The sequence below is a fragment of the Lissotriton vulgaris genome, chromosome 3_2 (genome assembly GCF_964263255.1).
Source record: "Lissotriton vulgaris chromosome 3_2, aLisVul1.2, whole genome shotgun sequence".
Lineage (NCBI taxonomy): Eukaryota > Metazoa > Chordata > Amphibia > Caudata > Salamandridae > Lissotriton > Lissotriton vulgaris.
This window is the reverse complement of record NC_141690.1, coordinates 101,599,338-101,619,899: the sequence shown is the minus strand read 5'-3', so window position 1 is coordinate 101,619,899 and position 20,562 is coordinate 101,599,338. Positions and strand designations below refer to the sequence as shown.

Here is a 20,562-nt window from a genome sequence, read left to right as displayed (position 1 = left end):
TGAAGACAAAATTGGCCAAGATATGTACAGACAAAGACGTGGACTGGATGGTAGCCTTACCGGTTGCCCTTTTCTACATGTGTATGGTAGCACATTCCAGAACTGGTCTATCTCTGTATGAGGTGGTCTTTGGCAGACCACCAAATATGTGGGGTACGCCAATGCCTAAAAGAATTACTGATGTAGACAGCAGAATATTGACTGATTACCTGGCTTCCTTGATGTCTGCACTCCAATCTTGTCGTTCACAGGTCACTGCAGCCTTCCCTGACAAAACCGCCCCTGGAGAACACACCATCCGACCCGGCGACTGGGTGATGATAAGAAACTTCGACAGGACCAGTCCTCTTCAGCCCAGGTGGAAGACTCCGAAGCTCGCGCTCCTAACCACGCGGACGGCGGTTAAGGTCGAAGGCAGGAAGGGCTGGCTACACGCGAGCCACTGCCGGAAATATTTTGGACAAAGAGACACTGTTGCCGGCGACGCTGCCAACCCTAGTGACATTGTAACAGAACAATCTTTTGTGCCCTTGGAACTGACCCCACAACAAGAATATAAATCAAAGTTGAGGTCTGCCATCCGGACTCTGGCTAATTAAGTCCACTGGGCGCAGGTCTAGTGGTGAAGCGGTTGGAGCATGGGGATGGATTTAAACACCTTGACTATGTGGGAAAAAGATAGAATGAAATGCAGAAACAAGAACTTTAAGAACTTGCGTAGTGGTTCTATCATATGTTTAATGATATTGTTTTTCTTCATAACCATTATGACGTGTCTAGGTTGGATCCTCCACACTGTTTTTCCTCCAACACCACACACCTCTCATACACCCAACAGCACTCAGGAACACACATATCATGACCTACCCCCTCATGAAAAAGCCCATAGACTAGCCTTGCAAAACAATACCTTTATACAGATGTTACACTACACTCATCAGGCCAGCAATAGCACAAATTGCTGGATATGTGGCCGCCTCACACCTCATCAGAAAAAGGGAGGGATGCCTCTTTTCCCCTTTCCATTTTCCTATAATGGGACTTGTGAAGCCTGGTTCGCCCTAATAGCAGCTGACGATACTACCCCCACCTCCTGCCCTGACAGAAATAATTCATGCAAGAATGGGTGGCCTTGGGGGGACTTAAACAAGGTACTTAATGCTGCCTGTTACCCAAATAAGGATGGAAATCCTCAGGCGACAGGTACAGTCCTAGAAAGTGAAGAATACAAGCAAGGGAACATGGCCATGTCCTACAAGATGTTAAATACCAAACCTAAAAAGAATGCTGGTCCCCCTTCCATCTCGGTCTCACCAGTAAAAGGACACCTGTGCATCTAGAAAAATGGCTCTGTTCCATTAGGGCACAGTGACTGTCATACCACTATAAGTTTTGAAGACAGAGGAAAGTCCTCATTTCTAGCACCTCGCCATACTTATTTCGTCTGTGGCCAAACGGCCTATGTGCAGCTGCCCTTGAACTGGGGGGGAACTTGCTATATAGCATTCTTGTTACCCCCTGTCTTTGTGGCCCCATCCACTTACCACCAAGACCTCCTGGTGCCCCATGTCAGACATAAAAGAACGATCGATACCTCCTTGGTTGACCAAACAGAAACCTCATGGGAACAGTATACAGATTTTAACAAAGGGTTCTTCTTCTTTGTTGGCCCTGTACAGAACAGCAAGCTTATACGCAGGTTGACAAGAACCTTAGAGGCTGTTGTAAACCAGACTATAATCAACAACGAAGAAGCCAATACTGAGTTCAATTACAAACAATCCTTTGTTTTTAAGGCTAACAAACAGTCAATTATTAACCATATGTTGGAGTTAATCCATCAATATTTATTTCTTTTTTAGGAAATTTTTTGGAAACATCACAACCACAATACAATCTTTTTATATATATATATGAAGAAACACCATAAAATAAATAGGGACAAAAACATACACCACATAAATGGACAAACAATTGTAACACTTTTTCACACTCTCTTGAAAAACACTTGTCTTCCAATCATACTTTCACTCCTTCCAACTCACAACACAAAACACACATAAAACGACAGACTACATGGGGGAAAAATAGTCAACACCTTAATCCAGAAAATATTTTTGAACATGAGAAAAAAGAATTTTTCTGTAAATACTTAATATACAAAAGTACTCCAACACATTAACGTGTACAGTTATTTTGACATAAAACCCAAACGAACAAGGTCGACGCGTTTCGAACCGGACCCTTTGTCCGATTCTCATCAGGACCAGACAGAGAATCTGAAAGAGGAAAAACAATTTCCCTTACAATCAACGAAATTTTGTGTGTTAAGGAAGCAAAGATTAAGCGACCATGTACAAGCGAAGCTCCCTACCTGAGTGTTCAGAGATCTCAACTCAAATGGTTTTCAATAGGGAGGGGTGATGGTCTGTAGACAAAGTGAACCCAAGGTTAGTCAACATAAATTACGTCTATTTGTCTATTTGTCTTTCTAAGTACGATGGTTTGAAAACCACTAGGTACCAAGAGGCAAGAGGGCTGAGTATAAGCGTGTCTCCTGAGCAAGGTGTTTCACAATGTGGTCAGTAGTCGTCCGCTGTATGTCAACAATGTCATTCAAGGGGCTGAAAAATGAAAGACAGACCGCTTTGAAGAAAGACCGCTTAAAAAGAATGGCCAGCAGGGCTCTGATAGTTCGTAATGAAAATGCAAAAACGGTTTACCTTGTAGAGAGCCTGGCGGGGATATCGATGCGATCCGGGGCTTGTTTAGACGAAGGGTTGAATTCCGTAATGGTTCGCCATTTGCTGCAAAATGATAAAAGCCTTAAATCATTCGTATGCACACGTGCGCGGAACATTTCGTGCTGGGTAACGTGGCCGGAAAACATTTTAGAGAAATCCTACGTACCTTTGGCTGCAGTCTCAAAGTGCAAAAAACGGGCCGCAACTCAATGTACCGTGCGGTCCGAGTGCCAGGAAAACCTTGTAAGACGGTGTTAAGCGGGTGGTAATAACAAGCAGTTCCATTGGTCCCTCGGGGTCATAGGGTTCCAGCGGGAATTCTGGTCGTTGTAGTTTCTAATCAACGCTCATCGTTTCATAGACAGATGGTAGGATGTAAACACCACGATATATTGGATCGGCAAAGTAATTCAAAAAGCCCGTGATACCTCTGAAAGTTCCTTTAATCCATTGGTGACTGTGTCGAATCTAAGAATGAGTGTTGCCTCGCGTTGGTTCAGTTTAGCTTCCAGATCACCTCCTCTTGTGTCTATTTCCAATCTTGACAACACAGTCCATTTTATGTCATTTTTTGTCTGTCCTTCCATGGTCCAATGGCTTACTAAAGGTGCATTGGCCACAGATCTTCTTACTCTTGACTTATGTTGAGAGATCAGCTGACGGATCTCTTTAGATGTTTTGCCAACATACAGTTTTTGGCAAGGGCACAGGATCCCATACACCACGTTTTCAGTTTTACAATTTGAGAATGCTGAATGTTTCCAAAAAACACCATTATATGAAAAAACGTCCCCCTCCATTGTGTTGTCGCAGCAAACACAGGTGCCGCATTTGTGATGACCACGGATGGGCTGTAAGCCCAACATGCTTCTTAATGTGGAAGGTTCCCTTTTGGGTAGTGCTGCCCGTACAACAAAATTGGCGATACTTCTCTCTTTTTTAAAAGCAAAAAGAGGTGGCTGTTTTCAAACCATCGTACTTAGAAAGACAAATAGACGTAATTTATGTTGACTAACCTTGGGTTCACTTTGTCTACAGACCATCACCCCTCCCTATTGAAAACCATTTGAGTTGAGATCTCTGAACACTCAGGTAAGGAGCTTTGCTCGTACATGGTCGCTTAATCTTTGCTTCCTTAACACACGAAATTTTGTTGATTGTAAGGGAAATATTTTTTCCTCTTTCAGATTCTCTGTCTGGTCCTGATGAGAATCGGACAAAGGGTCCGGTTCGAAACGCGTCGACCTTGTTCGTTTGGGTTTTATGTCAAAATAACTGTACACATTAATGTGTTGGAGTACTGTTGTATACTAAGTATTTACAGAAAAATTCTTCTTTCTCATGTTCAAAATTATTTTCTGGATTAAGGTGTTGACTATTTTTCTCCCATGTAGTCTGTCGTTTTATGTGTGTTTTGTGTTGTGAGTTGGAAGGAGTGAAAGTATGATTGGAAGACGAGTGTTTTTCAAGAGAGTGTGAAAAAGTGTTACAATTGTTTGTCCATTTATGTGGTGTATGTTTTTGTCCCTATTTATTTTATGGTGTTTCTTCATATATATATAAAAAGATTGTATTGTGGTTGTGTTGTGTTCAAAAAATTTCCTAAAAAAGAAATAAATATTGATGGATTAACTCCAACATATGGTAATAATTGACTGTTTGTTAGCCTTAAAAACAAAGAATTGTTTGTAATTGAACTCAGTATTGGCTTCTTCGTTGTTGATTATATTAATAGACTCTGCTTTACTGAAGGTGAGTCAAAGCCCTTGTTCGGTTTTTGAGTTGTAAACCAGACGGCGTCTGCCCTGGGGAGCTTAACCCAGGAGCAGTCCGCCATACGATTGGTTACTCTCCAAAATCGCCTTGTCCTTGACATCATCCTGGCTGACAGAGGCGGAGCCTGTAAAATTATAGGCTCTAGCTGCTTTATATTTATTCCTGATAATTCCCCATCTGTATACACGGCCATAACAAAATTACACAAGATAGCCGTAAGTTTACATCAAGAACCTGGCACTTGGACATGGTCTGATTGGTTCTGGAAGATAATATCGTCCTGGGGATGGCAACTGCTGTCAGCAACAGGTATAATATTCCTGATAATAACTGGATGCTGCCTTTGCATCCAATGTGGTCCTGCCCTGTGCGGTCTATGCGCTGCAAACTGCATTCCTAAACCACTTGTCCAGCAGAGAGAAAGAGAAAGAATTATGCTACAAGAATGTATAGATGATCTCATGCAAATTGAGATATAATGTAGGTACACTCTGGGGCAAGGAGGGAATGTGGAAATAAAATTGACAATTGTGCCCCATCATTTCCCTGTTTCTGCCTGACAGCCATTTTCCTTATTCAGACAAGCACCCATTTTGTGTGACATCCATTTGGTCTTCAGACCCACAAGCAAGACACCCTGCCTTTGGCACCCCCGTTCATTGACCACACATTTCTGTGGTTCTGCCAATTCTGGGAACCAGCAGCAGATAGTTCCTGTTTTCTTAACTGTAAGACACCCTGCACCTGGCATCTTAGTTCATTTACCACCCCTTCCTGTGCTTCAGCCAATTCCCAGAACCAGCAGACAGTTCCTGTCTTAAGAAATAGTTCCTGTCCTTGACTGCAAGCCAGAGAGCAGATGGTCTCTGTTTTACACAAGATAGTTCCTCTTTTTGACTCTTGTGGTTCAGCCAATTCCCAGAACCAGCAAGATAGTTCCTGTTTTACACAAGATGGTTCCTGTTCTTGACTCTAAGCCAGAGATAAACCCCCGAATGAGTAAGGGCCTTCAACTGAAAGAGAACACATTTCCACACATCACATGCCCTCTCATGAGACACAAGACACGCCCCTACCTTGACACATCTGTTGGAAATTACTGCTTGTCACTTCCCTTATTCTTGTCACTTCTCTTTTCTTCTTTTGCCTATTGACTGAAAACTGTATAAATATTCTGATATGTGAATAAAGCTGCAGACCACTCCTGTACCCGCTTGGTGCTGGAGCTTTCCCCTTAACTCCAGTTACTGGACCCTTTTTTTTTTTTACTCGAGCACCACGGACTCCTCTCCTTGCTTTGACTGAAATTATGATTATTAAGTATAGAAATTCTGAGATGAGGTTCTGTGGGTCGGTGTGGTGACGAGGTGTTTGAGTATGATGTTGGTGAGATTGTCAAGGAGGATAGTGGAGTTGGGGTCGCTGGGGTTGTCGAGGTGGAAGTTCAGGTCTCCGATGAGTATGTAGTTTGCTGATGAGATTGCATGGGGTGCGATGAAGTCGGTGATGCCGGTGGGGAAAGGTGTCCGGGGGCCGGCGGGTCTGTAGATGAGGGTTCCTCGGAGTGTTGCGTTGAGGGTGGTCTGGATCTGGAAATGCAGGTGTTCAGCGAAGGGGAAGGTTTTGCTGCAGGTGGTGAGGCGGAGGGTGCTCTTGTGGGCGATGGCGAGGCCCCCTCCCGGCGGTTGGGGCGTACTGCCCCTGGATCTTGTATCTGTCTGGGATGGCAATGTTGATGTCGGGAGCGGAGGTGGCGTTGGTCCACGTCTCCGTCTCGGGCAAGTGTGAGTCGAGTAGGTTCCAGATTTCCATGGCGTGCTTGTGTACGGAGTGTACGTTGAGGAGGATGCATCTTAGGGTGTTGCCAGTGCTGGCGTCAGTGGTTTTGGAGGCCGGGGTTATGGTTAGGGTCTGGTGGCAGTAGAGGCAGAACTGGCGATGGGTCTTGACGGCGAGGCTTGCTGGCAGTCAATGAGTCTTCCGGTGTTGAGTGCAAGGAGGGTGGTGGTGTCGTAGCAATAGATGTTCTTAGATCCAGGGTTCCTGGCACTGGCCGCGGTTCGGGAGCGGACGGGTGCAGACGGGCTTGCCTTAGGCACACATTAAACAATATAAAGCAATGGGGTAGCCCAGTCTAGCGCAGAACCTGGGATTAGTATTTATGCGAAACAGTGGTTTTGCCACTCTTAAAAATCTAAATAACCTTTTTTGCAATTGTGTCTCTCAAAGTGGATGAGAACAGTCAACAAATGAAAAAACAAAAGAGAAAACAAAATGTACCTTATGACCAAACCCAAAAAATGCAAAACACTTATCTTATATTCCACTATATATTTTTCAGTTTTTGGAAAAATCAGTGTAAAGATATTGCAAAACATATATTAACATACACACAGAACAGTTCTTCTGAACTAACATTTAAGACTTAGATGTGCACAAACATTTAAAATATGTACATGTCACAAAACATTCCACAAAATACATGGACATATACTACATGGAAAAATTATATTTAAACACAGTGCAAAATTTTTAAAGAAGAAAAATATCAGCCAAGTAAGAGATGAATCCAATTATTAGTTTAGTATCCTGGGTGATCATCAACACTTCATAATAAAGCGTCGACGTTTCGACCCCTGAAAAAAGCGCAAAATTATAACCGTCTTGGTGGGGTCTTCCTCGGGACTAACTGGAAGATCTGTGTGTAGCCTGTTTGGGACAACAAATGGGTGTGGGTACTTTAATATATTGCGTGGTTTGGATAGGAATCATAAAGTGGAGAGTCCAATTGTCCCTGCTCACCTGTGTGGGGCTTCCACCCTGTCATCTATTTGTGGCACTGTAGTCCTAATCACGTGCAGTGAGTGATCTGTTCACTTCAGATTATAAAATGGTGAGCCATTCCTACAAGGTAACAAACATGATGGCTTCAATTACAGCCTATCAGAGTTAACTTCAATGCACAAGGGTACATAAAGTAAACTTAAGAAAAACACTAACCTCCAGCGTCAGGCGCACGGGGCTCCATGTGGATTTCTTTGCAATAATGGGAAGGTGACTCCTCAAACGGGCCTTCTATGAACTTCAAAGGCTCATTATTCACCTTTTGAAACTGCAGGGTAAAAAGGAGTTTAGAACTCTATAGGCCATTGCAATGAAGAAAGCCCTTCAATCCCTTTAATTTCTAACCCTTTCGCGGCCGCCCCTCACCTTGAAAAACAATGTTCTCTTTGGAATCAAAGCGACGGGCAGCCCTCGTCCTCTGTGTCTCATTGGTAAAGACAGCAGGATTGTCTTACGTTAAGTTTAAATAACATGCATGCTCGTGTTACCGAGCACGTACAGGACTTAGGCATGCCATTGGGGTGACTGCGCAGCAGCCGCCATTGGGGAGGGGGGAGGGACGTGCAGCTGGGAGGCGGGAGCGGGGGCGGGGTCTCAGGGGGCAGAGGAGGTGGATGGAAAAAAACGGCGAGGAGAAGGCAACGAAGCAAGAATGGAAGGGCAGAATTACAGTGTAAAAACGAGTGAGAACAGTGGCACACGCAAGAACCCAAATAACAGTGAAAGGCACTGGGCAAAATAACAATAACAGTGAATGACACCGGCACAATAACAGATAGCAATTATTACGAACAACAGTAATGCTGGACACAAGGCACAGTAACGAGTGAAATCGCTGTGAGGGGTCCGAGGCACAGCGGTCTTGAACCCTACCTTGGAGGAGCACATGGATCTGCGGCACAGAGCACGGCAGAGCTGTTGGGGAGAGAGCAGGCCTCAGACCGAGGGTCAGGGGTCTTGCTTGCGCTCCCTGCAGCGGCCCTCATCAAGTAGGGGAGGGACATGCAGCTGGGAGGCGGGGCGAGTTCACGGGGCAGAGGCGGCAGAGGGAAAAAAAATGGTTCGAAGTACACATTATTGCATCATTGAAAGAGGTGATGGGTCAGGCTGCCATAAAATGTGATAAACATGGTTGTCATGTCTTTGCACAGGCTGCATATAATAGTTAATATATTGACACTTTTATAATGTATGTATTACAAAATTGGTATTTCTGTTTTAGCCCTTATGAAATCGTATGGGTAATTCCCACTGCGACGAAACGCGCTGGAATTTGGCTAAAGGAAAATAAAAGAACACACAGAAGAACTGGAACATCAACTCTATTTTGTGTTTTGAAAAAACTATTGCATATTTGTGTTTTGATGTTGTGGCGTGTGCCTTGAATCTTGGTAAACTGTTTCAATCATTTTGATTGATAATTGGAGAAAGCAGGGTGTATCTCCCCTTTTCTAGAGCACCGCCTAAATTGAGGTAAAGGATTTTGAGTGTATCCCATGCAAGCGTCAGGATCCAATACACCCACAACAGTAAAAAAACTATGGAATCAAGTGGCCATCTTGTAGCGCGGCCAGACCACGCCACTGGGCATACCTGCTTGAGTAGATGTGTCCCTGTGATATCCTAGTCAATTTTTAGATATCACAAGTGTAACGAGTACATGGGCTGGACACTCATGATTACGAGTTCTCCAGCTCCATGATGACTTCACTGTAACCCCAGATGTGTTTGGTACCAAACATCTTGTATTAACAAACCCTCACTGGTGCCAGTGTTGGATTTATTAATAAATGCACCCAGAGGGCACCTTACAGGTGCCCCCTGAAAACCTACTGACTACTAGTGTGTTGATTGGTCTTGACCAGCCTGCCGCCAGAGACACGTTGCTGACCTCCTGAAGTAAGAGCCATCACTCTCAGATGTCAGGAACACAGCCTGCTCTGGGTGGAGGTGCTCAAACATCCTCCATGCAGGATCTGCATTCCAGGACCGAAGCTTCAAAGGCCCTGCCTCCTTTGTTATGTGACCCCGGCCTCTGTCCTGACCCCACTTTTAGCAGCAAGACAGGTGGCAAAACTAGTACAATTATGAGGTGTTTCCTACACCAAGCCAGTACCACCCCTGAGATGGACTTGCTAATGTGGACACCGCCTTTTAAAATTCCTCCAACTTGTTTTGGACAGAATTAGTAATCTAAGGACAGGGGTATGCCCACTTCTCCAAGGAACTGGTCATATAGAGGGTTTAGACTCCCTGAAGGTAGGCAGCTCATTGGCTACTACCTGACACCCCCCTTAACACTCCTACATTGAGTATTTAGGTGGCACCCCTGAAACCAAGAACCCAGATTAAACGGATCAAGAGAAGGACGAAGAAGAGTCACTGCCTAGCGAGAACTGCAGAAGCTCTGTAAACTTTTGGCACGAAACCCTGCCTACAACTCTCTTGGCGATTGCGGCATAGTGACTCGCCCTGCAAACTGGCCTTCCACCAAAGCCTTAGGTACCCTGCCACCACTTACATTTAGTAAACTTGTGGGAACTTTTAATCCCAGCTGCTAATTGCTAGTTTTTCACAGATAGGAGCGGTCTTAATGCTTCGGGGGCTGCTACGTTTTTATGTGATCTAATAGGGTGATTTTAACATCAGGATTATTGTGATTTTAAAAGTAATTTTGCACTTTGTACTGTAGGAGCTGTGTTGAAATGCTCCGGGGGCTTGATTAGCGCACAGTGAAAGACTAGGTCAGTGTACTAGTCTTCAGATGCTCGCTCTGCCTCAAAAGAGGCCGATGACGCGATCGCGCAGCAGACGAGCGCAGCGGACGCGCATAGCATGCGCGCCTAAGGCAAGCCCGTCTGCGCCGGGCCCAGGGGCCAGAACCCCTGCCGGTCTGTATGGGGAAAAACACGTTTACACTGCGGAGCAGCTTAACCTTTATAGAGGAGCACTAAGAAGTAAGTGTACACACTCAATGCCTCCTGATAGCCTTATTAAGCACTGTCGTACCTGTCACTTTAAATTTCGCCCTGTGCTTGAATCCCCCTCAGACCAGCCTAACAAGGAAGCTATTAAAATGTTTTTATTGAACTGTTGTTCAATGTCTAAACACTCATTGGAAATCTTGAGCAAAGTTTTGAAATGCACCGCTCCAATAGTCCAATTTACACCATATATCGGTGATCAAGTCTGTTTTCAAAATGAATATTCCAAATGAGTTGACGCTGAGTCCGCAGTTGCAAACAGTGTTCAGATTCTTTAATGTTCCAATTGAAAAAAGAAAACCAGCCAACGCGTTTCGTTCCGTCAGGCGGAACTTCTTCAGGGCGTAATGGTAGTTGGTGAATATGAGTGTTTCATGAGCCGAGATCCCGAGGGAAGATTGATGTCTGTATCCTTTTTCTGGATTTTAGTAACCAGAGTCAATCACAAGATGCAAGTTACGGATATGGTAGTCACCTTATATCTCCAAAGAGAAGTACTCCTTGAGGAGGCTCTCCTGCTTTCTCATCCACAGTCACGGTGCGCTGTGTTGTTTATTGCAGGCTGTTATCCTTAAAAACTCATGGTGTGCATGTTGTTTAATGTCGCTTGCTTAGGCTCGTGGATCTCTAGTCAGCTCCATATATACAGTCTCATTAAGGTAGTTACCTGTCAGGGTCCCATTCAGTGCCCTCAGTCGGCGTCTCGGTGTTTCACGCGCCAAAGCCTCTCCGAACGTTATGAAATCTACCTCTTACTAGAAGAAGAGAGCCCCGATGTCCTAACAGAGACTCGGTTGAACGATGATGCTGACCCTGTCATTGTCCAAGCCCCCCCCCCCCCATGATATGCAATACAGAGGCTGGATCGGGTTAAGGGCAGAGGAGGTGGCCTAGCCATTATTTATAAGAACAAGCTTAATTGTCGCACCTCGATAAATCCTCTACCAGACTGCGAAAGCATCTATTTCACCTTAGGCATTTCCCATGTTAGACCCTTCTCAGGGATTCTGGTATATCGTCCTCCGGGTCCAGGTAATTTCTGTAAGGATCTTCCTGATATTGTAGCCAATCTAGCTAGCGCTCTCACCAATTTCATTTTGATGATACCTCACTCCTTCCCATATTGGAATTAGTAGAAGGATTGGAGATGCTTCAATTCATTCAGTCAGTTGGCGGCCCTAACCATTTCAAAGGCCATCAACTCGACCCCATTTTCTCAAATATTTCAAATCCTTTGGTCAAGGTCCCTATCTGGTACCTTGGTCAGACCATTATCTAATTCCATTTCTGTGGATAATACAGGAGGATATTACTCCAGCTGTGAGAACTAGCAAACCAGTACGGGTTTGGTTGAAACTGCCTGTAAAATCCTGGGTGACTATCCTGGAAGACACCTTTACCATTCTCGAAACTAACTCGGTCACTGCAAACGACGATCTTGATAGTTGGTTAGCATTGTCACTTGATACTATTCTTCCAAAGAAATGGATTCACAATAAAGTAGGAGCTGATTTAAATGCCTGGTACATGCCTAAACTTTGGAAGCTCAGACAGTCCAGCAAAAAGCTGGAAAAAACTGAAGAAAGCACCCTTCAGGAATTAATAAAATGAAATATAGAGAGGCAATAAAGACTTACAAACCTGAAATAAAAGTGGCCAAAGCTCTCTATTACGAAGAGAGAATCACTGTGGCGGCAAATTGTCCACGTGAAATCTTTCGGATTGCAAAATCCCTCTACGCTGCTACCAAATTGCTGATTTTTTTTCTTTGATAAAATGCAAAGTATTTATAAGTCTTTTACGCTGGCAACGGTCTCACAAACTTTATCTCCAACTGACGGGACAGTCCCAGATGGAAAGTGTAGGCTGGAGGTTTTACCCCCCTGTGTCTGACCTCCCTCCAAGGGTTACTTAGCCAACTTAAATTGGGAGCACCGTCAGACATTGCCTTCCCTAACATTTTAAACTTAATTTCTGAGACTGTATCCCCAGTAATCCTAAATATGATAAATGCTTCATTGGTAACGGGATCAGTGCCCTCTCGTTGGAAACAGACAATGGTTAGAGCACTCCTAAAAAAAACAACCTAGATTCTGACGTGTTGGCAAACTATCGCCCTAACTCACTATTACCAGAAATTGGTAAACTAGCTGAGAAGAATGTAAACCATACCCTCTTATCCACAGAAACTGCACTCTTGACAGTGGTGGAAGAGCTAAGAAAAATTTTGGATAGAGGGGATTGCCCTGCACTTATTTTGTTAGATCTCAGCGCAGCCTTCGATACGGTGAACCATCAGCTGCTAATCCAAAGACTTAGGACGGCAGGAGTTGCAGGAACAGCGCTAAAATGGCTATAGTCCTTTTTAGAGGACAGATCCTTTGTAGTCTTTGAAGAGGAAATCACCTCAAAGCGAATTCCCCTTAGATGTGGGGTTTCCAAGGGATCTTCCCTGAGCCCCACTCTATTTAAAGTCTATGAGTTCCCTAGCAGATGTATTAACACCTTTTGGCATTCAGATCATCACCCACGCTGATGATACCCTGTTAGTGGTTTCTCTTAATCTACTCGACGATTCAGGCTCTAGGCTAGCCTTATGCCTTGAAAAGGTGTTGAGTTGGATGGACAGCTCTTGCCTAAAACTTAATGGAGCTAAGACTGAGCTATAACTCTTAGGTAACACAACTACGTTAGGCATAAGCTCATTCTAGCCCAGTTGTCTGGGGATACTACCTGTCCCAAAAGAACAAATTAAGAGTCTTGGTGTATGGCTGGATTGCAATCTTGAATTCAAAGAGCAAGCACTCAAGGTTGTAGCCTGTTGTTTTGTGATTTTAAGAGTGCTTAGAAAGATCTTTCCCTTCCTACCCTTCACCGATAGAAGACTACTGGTCCAAGCATTGATTTTGTCACGCCTTGACTATGCTAATGCTTTATATCTAAGATCCCCACTTACAACCACCAAAAAATCGCAGCAAGTGCAAAACTATGCAGCACGTCTGCTTTTGAATACTTCCAAGCGCCTTTCAGCTAAGCCTGCACTTGCATCACTTCATTGGCTGCCCATACAAGAGGGAATCCAGTTCAAGGTCTTGTGTATTACACACAAATTTCTCTCAGGGAAAGGCCCACCCACCATCAGCTCCATTATTCAACCTTATTGCCCTAATAGGTTTTTTAAGGTCAGATAATAAACAATTGGCCGTAGTTCCAAAAATAAGAAAAACACAAAGCGGAGGACGTCGCTTCTCGTACAATGCAGAAAAAACTGTGGAATCTTTTGCCTCTTGGTATTCGCCTCGAGTCAAATTACCTGACCTTTCGAAAGTAGCTAAAGACTTATCTGTTCCCCTAGTGCTGCCCATGGATGAAGCTGTACTGCCACTAGCTCTGAGATGCCCCCAGGTAGCCATGCGCTCTAGAAATGCCTCTTCATTCATTTATTTATAATCACCTACAATCTCCCTTGGGGTAGAGGAGCTACTCCTTTACCGTCTGCAGGCACCAAAGAGCAGAGTCCGGTCCACTGTCTTGTAGCTCCCCAGCTCAACAGATGCCAAAGACAACCAGAAAAAGGTACCCATGCTCTACTGCGTCAGCTCTGTCTCCCCATCAAGAGTGAAGACACATAGCCGTGCGGAATCAATACCAGGGGAACTAGACACCCTGCATCACCAACAGAAGGAGTCAATTCCGGGTTCTCATTACACCACAACCAAGCAGCCGTCAAGGGCCACCAGCATCTCTGAGACCCACTTCCAGAGTGGCCCATTTGTCCTGATTTTCATCCTGCCAGCTGTTTGTCCCTAGCTGCGAGGAGCCCCTTTTACGCATCAAGCCCAGCCGACCTATACACTCTGCACCCAGCCCGCCTGGACTGTGTACCAACAAACCAGCTGTGCTTCCTTGTTCTAAAGGCCCTTGCGACTCAAGCCCCTGTTTGGGACTCTCAAACTTGTTCATAAGTCCATCTTTGCAGCTTGTTTCCAGGTGCCCCCCCCTCTCCTTTTCCGTAGCGCGCAGCTACGAAACTCACCAGCACCCTGCTCCGGGCTAAAACCAGGCAGTTCCCAAAGAACTGCTGGTAGTACTTTGGACCTTGGCCCACTACAACGCGAAACTTAGAAGGTGGACCTGTTAAACTGACTGTACTTATGTTATGCACATGTCTTTTCTCGCCATAGGACTGCATTGTAAGTAAAGTTGCACAACTTTACAATGTTTACTTACCTATAAAAATTGATAACCAAACCAGTACTTTTGAACAAGGTTCTTGGTTTCAAAAATATATAAATGTTTTTAAAAAAGTCTTATTTTTCTAATTTTGTCTCTGATTTATTGTTTGAGTGTGTGTCTTATTTATTGCCTCTGTAAGTACAACAAATGCTTAGCACTACCCTTAGTCCTCCGAACTGCTCGCCCACACTACCACAAAAGAGAGCATTAGTGGTATTGACTTTAGCCTCTGTAGACTAATTGGGGACCAATTTGGGTCTGCACAGTGTACTTTTTAGTACACTATATAGAGAACCAGCTTCCTACATACATGCCGTATAGTATATGACACTTGTAATACGGTGGACAGGATATCTGCCATATTTTGAGAGAGCATCCCATTTGTCAATGTTATAAAAATCCCGCAAGAGGCACCTAAGAAAATCGTGAATGCAAATCGACATTTGAAAAATTAATTAGAATGATTACAATAAATCAATCTCATCAATAGCGAACCAATGTTTGTGTGATCAACAACCTGTAATAAATATTTAAATCGCATTTATCATTATTCTTTGAATATCAATACCAAACCAGTGTTTATCTCATCATCAACATGCAATAGATATTTGAAGGACATTCATCATTGTTATTTGAATGCCACTGCATGTAGTAATTTGATTAAGAGAGAAATAATGCCCATAAATTATGAAATAAACAAACAAAAAACACAGCCACCCCTTGTTTTGCAACACCCATTGTTTTTTCAAGGTTAAAATGAAAAAGAAAATAAAGACATCAATGCAGAAAAATTATTTATCATAAAAACAAATGCTACACTCACAACAAAGTGATCAGACCCAATAAAAAACACCAATAATTAAAAAACATTGACAGAAAATAGTAAAAGAGCTGTTCACAGTTCTTTGTTCAAAGTTTTTTCTTGAAAATACAATTCCTTTGCTAGGTAACCAGGCTTCAACATTCATACCATATAGTGAAATAAATATACCAACTTGAATATTTAGCAGTCTTTCCAACTAGTCGGAAAAGCAGCATTATTTATTTGAAAATGGTCAGTCATATGAGCCACAAGTTTTCAAATGGTCTCCAGGCAAGCAGAAAGGCTAAAAAAATATGTTTTTGCAAGAACATCTTCAGTTGTTGTATTAACTTATCTACTTGACTTTTTCATAATGATATGAATAATTGGTAAATATTTATACATCTGAAAACACAATTCGAGATGGACTCTTCCATAAAATCTAAATCAGCTGATAGATAAAATAAATGCACTTCAGGGTGTGATTGCGGGCCCTATGATGAAGCATGCCACTATCTAGTGGGTGAGGGCATTCAAAAAAACTATTTGTGTATTCCAAAGGGTTAACTTTTAGGAGGGCGTAGTCTATAGGGTCTGCCTATTGTGTAGTTATCTTATCTATTAGCCTTTTTTGATTTTATGGAAGAGTCCTTCTCGAATTGTGTTTTGAGTTGATCTTTTGGGAGAGTGAGGGGAAACGTTATCTCTTGTCCATTCAGAGTTGTGAGGTAAATAGTTATATATAGCAGGCAATACCTACCAATGAAAATAACAGTTATATTTCAGTGATTGCTTCTTTTCTAGTCATATGTGCAATTGACTACAGTCAACTCTAAATGGCCTTTGTCACATTGTGGTTCTTAGGATCCTCTAGTGGGGCAAGATTGAATACTGTAGTCAGGCAGAGATCCACGAGGTCAGATACTTTCACAGCAAAATATAATTAACACCTTTTTTCACGCCAAAAAAACTCCAAGCAGGACAAACTTGGTAATCTTGCCCATCAAGGTCGCAACTTGCTGTGGTAATCTTCGTCCCTTGTCCCAGCCCACCAGAGGTTGAAAGAATGACCAAGTCCCACGTTCTGAAGATGCTGAGAAATTTACTCATGGTCTTTCCCATAGATCAAGGCTCTCAGGAAAGGCCTTTAGGGTCCAAACCACTCTCTAGCCAGAGCTCTGACCAGGGGTAGAACAGTTCTCATCTAATGTGCCACATTTGTTGTCAACCCAGATGTAGCCATTATTCACCCTTTTGTGTCTGTGAGGCAATATACAGAGACAGCTAACTGACCCTTAGATGGAATATTGAGTCTGATTTCATACGTACACTTGGAGACTCCTCATGCTTATTCACGAGCTTGACAGGTAGAATTCTTCCTTATTCTGTCATACAGTTCCTACTAATTAAGTAGGACTGTGTGTCTGGACACCATAACTGTCACAATAAGGGACTTGAGTCCACACACATCATCAGAGTATGTTGGTCCAATTCTAGCTAGCTCACATTGCGTCATCGGAACCCCTAACCATGACAGAGTACCAGATGGTATCTGCAACGTGAAAACATGACCACTCTAATTCGCCAAGAAAATCTTGGAAACAGATCCACTCTTTCGTTGTTACTCCGGCATGCCCAAGGGAGACACACGAAAGATACAAATTGACTTTTCAAAAATATATTGCAGCAATTGTATTCTTGTGTAAAAAGTGTGAGCTAAAATTATTAGTAGGATGAAACAAAGCATCATTTCATAACTCTTGCATTTTTCTTCCCTCCTCCTCATCCCAACAAGGAATGTGAGAGACTTAAAAAACTGTCCCCAAGGCATGTAGTATTTTACTAGGTCACCCGCAAGTGATAGGAAAGAGTGGATGATCAACTCTTTGTCTGCTTTGCCAGAGCAAAGAAGGGCACATTAGTGACCAAACACACCATTTTGCGTTGGGTTACCCTTTGCATTATGACTTTTCTATGCCTTAGTCAAAAACAACCTCCGACTGGCATTTGTCCTCCTTTTACTAAGGCATGGCTGCTTCCACTTCTCTCACCAGAAGAGTTCTAATGGTTGGTATCTGCCGGGCAACCATCTGGTCACCTTTGCATTATTTGGCTAAACATTATTGTCTCACAGCCCAGGCTGCATTGATGAATATATTGCTAGATACAAGTTGCATGACCTTTCTGTTTAATTGGCACTGCTCAGTCCCACCTGCTAGGGGGCATGTCTTTGGGAATCATTCATAAGGGAGGAATTTGCCAGCTGTATCTATGAGAAGAATCATTTACGTACATACGGTAACAATATTTCTTCTGAATACTCAATCTCCCCTCAGATGCCTCACTATTCTCCCTCCTCCCCTGTTGGGTTTTTGTGCCATTATTAATATGATCCCAAGGTATGCAAATATATCATGCTAAATATGTTACTGTCCTTTATAATCTCTTGGTCCTCTTCATATGTTTCAACGTGGGACAGATAATAGTACCAGGAACTGATGCCAGCACTCAGGCTGTTGCCTTGTATACTTCGATATCGTCTCATCCTGGGAAAAGGAATAATGGCCCGGTCCGCATGGTGCCAGCTGGTGGCACGATTGAGCTATTTCTTTGAAAAAACGTTTCTGGCTCCAAGGGCCACATGCATCAAAGTAAGGAATTGGGATTCCTAAATTGCCATTTTTAGGGAATCACAATTTTGGAATCGCAATTTCTTATGCATGTAGGAATCGCAAAAAAATAATTGAGATTCCTACACATTCCTTAATTGAGACTCTCAAATTGTGATTCATAATTATTGAATGGCTTCCCATTCATTCCTATAGGCCTAGAGGCTCATAGGAATGAATGGTATTGCATGTGCAATTTGCAAATACCAAATAGGTACTCGCAAATTGCGCATGCAGTTTGAAGGGTGCAAGGAGGAGAAAAGGCCACCCTGATGCAGCCCCCAAAATAGGTAGGTATGCACTTGTGGTGCACACACATGCCCTATGGGCATGTGTGTGCACCACAATGAACTTTGAAAAATGCATTTATTTTCATTTTTTCAAAGGAATTGCAAATTACCATCAACTTGAAGTTGATGGTAACTTCGATTCCAAATTGCAAAAACGTAATTTGCGCTTGCATAATGCATCGCATTTAGGGGATTGCAATTTGTGATTCCCTAACTGCATTCGCAATTAAGAGAACATCAAATAATTGCGATTTCCTTAATTGGGAATTGCAAAAAAGGTACATGCATCTCAAAAGGCCATTTTGCGATCCCAAACAGTCGAATTTTGTGATTCGCACTATTTACGATCCCAAAATGGTTTGATGCACATATCCTCAAGTGAGAAATCTGTGGGGGGGTTACCTATCTACCAGAAATACCTTTACCACAGATCCGTAATTTTTTATATGTGAACAGTGTAGACATTTTTCCCAGCAAGATGTGATCTGACAAGCAATTGTTTGCACTGACATTGCTCTCTCTGGACTCCTAAGTCGTACTGGACTTCGTTGTTTTTTTTTGGGTGGGAATGAAGTAATGAACAAACAGGAAATCTAAATCATAGTTGTGATCGTGGGCGGTCGGCGGACTGGAAAAGCAGGAGAGGAGGCCGGATATAGTGGGCTATAGTGTTTTTATTTTTCTCTGAACAGTAGGATACAGGGAGAGAGAGTCCAAGGTATAACACCCAACACGGGAGATGCGTCTTCTTCTTTGCTCCTCCTGATGTTGTGAGGGTCCAATGGTCGTCCGGGTCTTGGGTGTAGCCGTCACGGTATGGTCGGAAGGCATCTTGGAGGGCAATAAGAGAGAGAGGAGCCGTTAGTCACACTGGGACTAGAGGTCCGATACCGTCACCGTTACCCGGTAGTGAGAGGAGTAGAAATGATAGTGAGGAAGGTACAGGATGGAGTCAGGGAAGGTAAAGCAAAAGAAGTGCACAGGATGGTGGGGGAACAGGGTTGTGCTATTTGTACAGTGTCAAGTGCTAATTTACACAAGGTGTCCAAGAGCTATTGGTGACGTGCCTAAGATAGCGGTAGTATTTATACAAGGGGGGGGTCGTACTATTTACACCGAGCACCTAGCGTGCTTAAAAGGTAGCTGGTACTCACGCGCTCCGCCGTAACTCTCCTCCGAGTTACGGCCGCTCTTCAGCCACCTCCGTGGGACTCCACCAGTCTTCGGACCACTCCTCGATGTCTCCGCTCCCGTCTTCTCCTTCTGTCACCGCTCCAGCCGAAATCTCCTGCCACGATCCTTCGACGCCTTCTCCCTCTTCTCTTCCGTCTTTTCTGTATCCGGCCGTCGACAGGGAGGCGGGACTTCCGGGGTCACGGGGAAGTCCTTCCGGTCCTTCGTTGCTCCTGATTGGGTCCTGCAACAGAGAGAGGGGCGGGGTTCCTGTCGTCATGGACGCTGTGGTGTTTGATTCCGCTAGTGTGCCTGGATACGGGGAGCTGCGGAGGGGTGATAGGCGTGGCGGGGTGAGTAGGGGTCTCTTGACCCGTGGGCCGAGATCACAATAGTATACACAGGTTTCATCTCAATTGTCCGTAAATCACTTGGGCCCTCATTACGACTTGATCAGTAGCTTTAGTGCAGTAATACTGAATCATGTATTACTGACCCCAGAGGTATTCTCACCGATTTTTAGCTAATTGCCTGTTTGTATCCCGGAATGGGGAATACATGGAGGATTTGGTATTAGGCCATTTTCCGGGAATGTACGAAAATGTAATCCACCTCTTTTTAAATTATGAATATGTGTCTGGCAACAGCAGCAGTATTAACAGATGCTGTAATACAACTTAACTCATAATTTCAATTTGGGCGGAGACTCCAAATTGAAATTATAAGGCCATTTGTCCCGAGGGTCTTGTTTATTACGCACCCAGTCTTAACATTTTCGGTGCTTTTTGCTTTGGTGTAATAGGAGTTTAGAGTATGAGGGAACACAACTCTAATAAGCCAAATCAGTGTTCTAATTCTAAGTCGAGGAGCATGAGTTAGCCTAAAGCAAGTCTAAATTAGATACTGGAATGACCACAACTTGAAACTGATTTTATACAAATGCATTTTATTTATTTTGTAACACTAAGGATATGTTAATATGTGTTTTGTAGCTATATCTAATACATAAATCTGGGGTCAAATGATTAATGTTTATCTTTTTAG

General features: G+C 43.5%; 1 protein-coding gene and 1 pseudogene across 1 annotated transcript in view; both read left to right on the top strand.

Annotated features, from left to right (window-relative positions):
* LOC147725374 (uncharacterized) overlaps positions 1-20,562 on the top strand; it is a 2,508,159-nt gene that overhangs the window by 1,810,541 nt on the left and 677,056 nt on the right. The gene's annotated exons all lie outside the window — the stretch shown is intronic.
* Positions 639-20,527, top strand: LOC147725375 (endogenous retrovirus group V member 2 Env polyprotein-like; annotated as a pseudogene).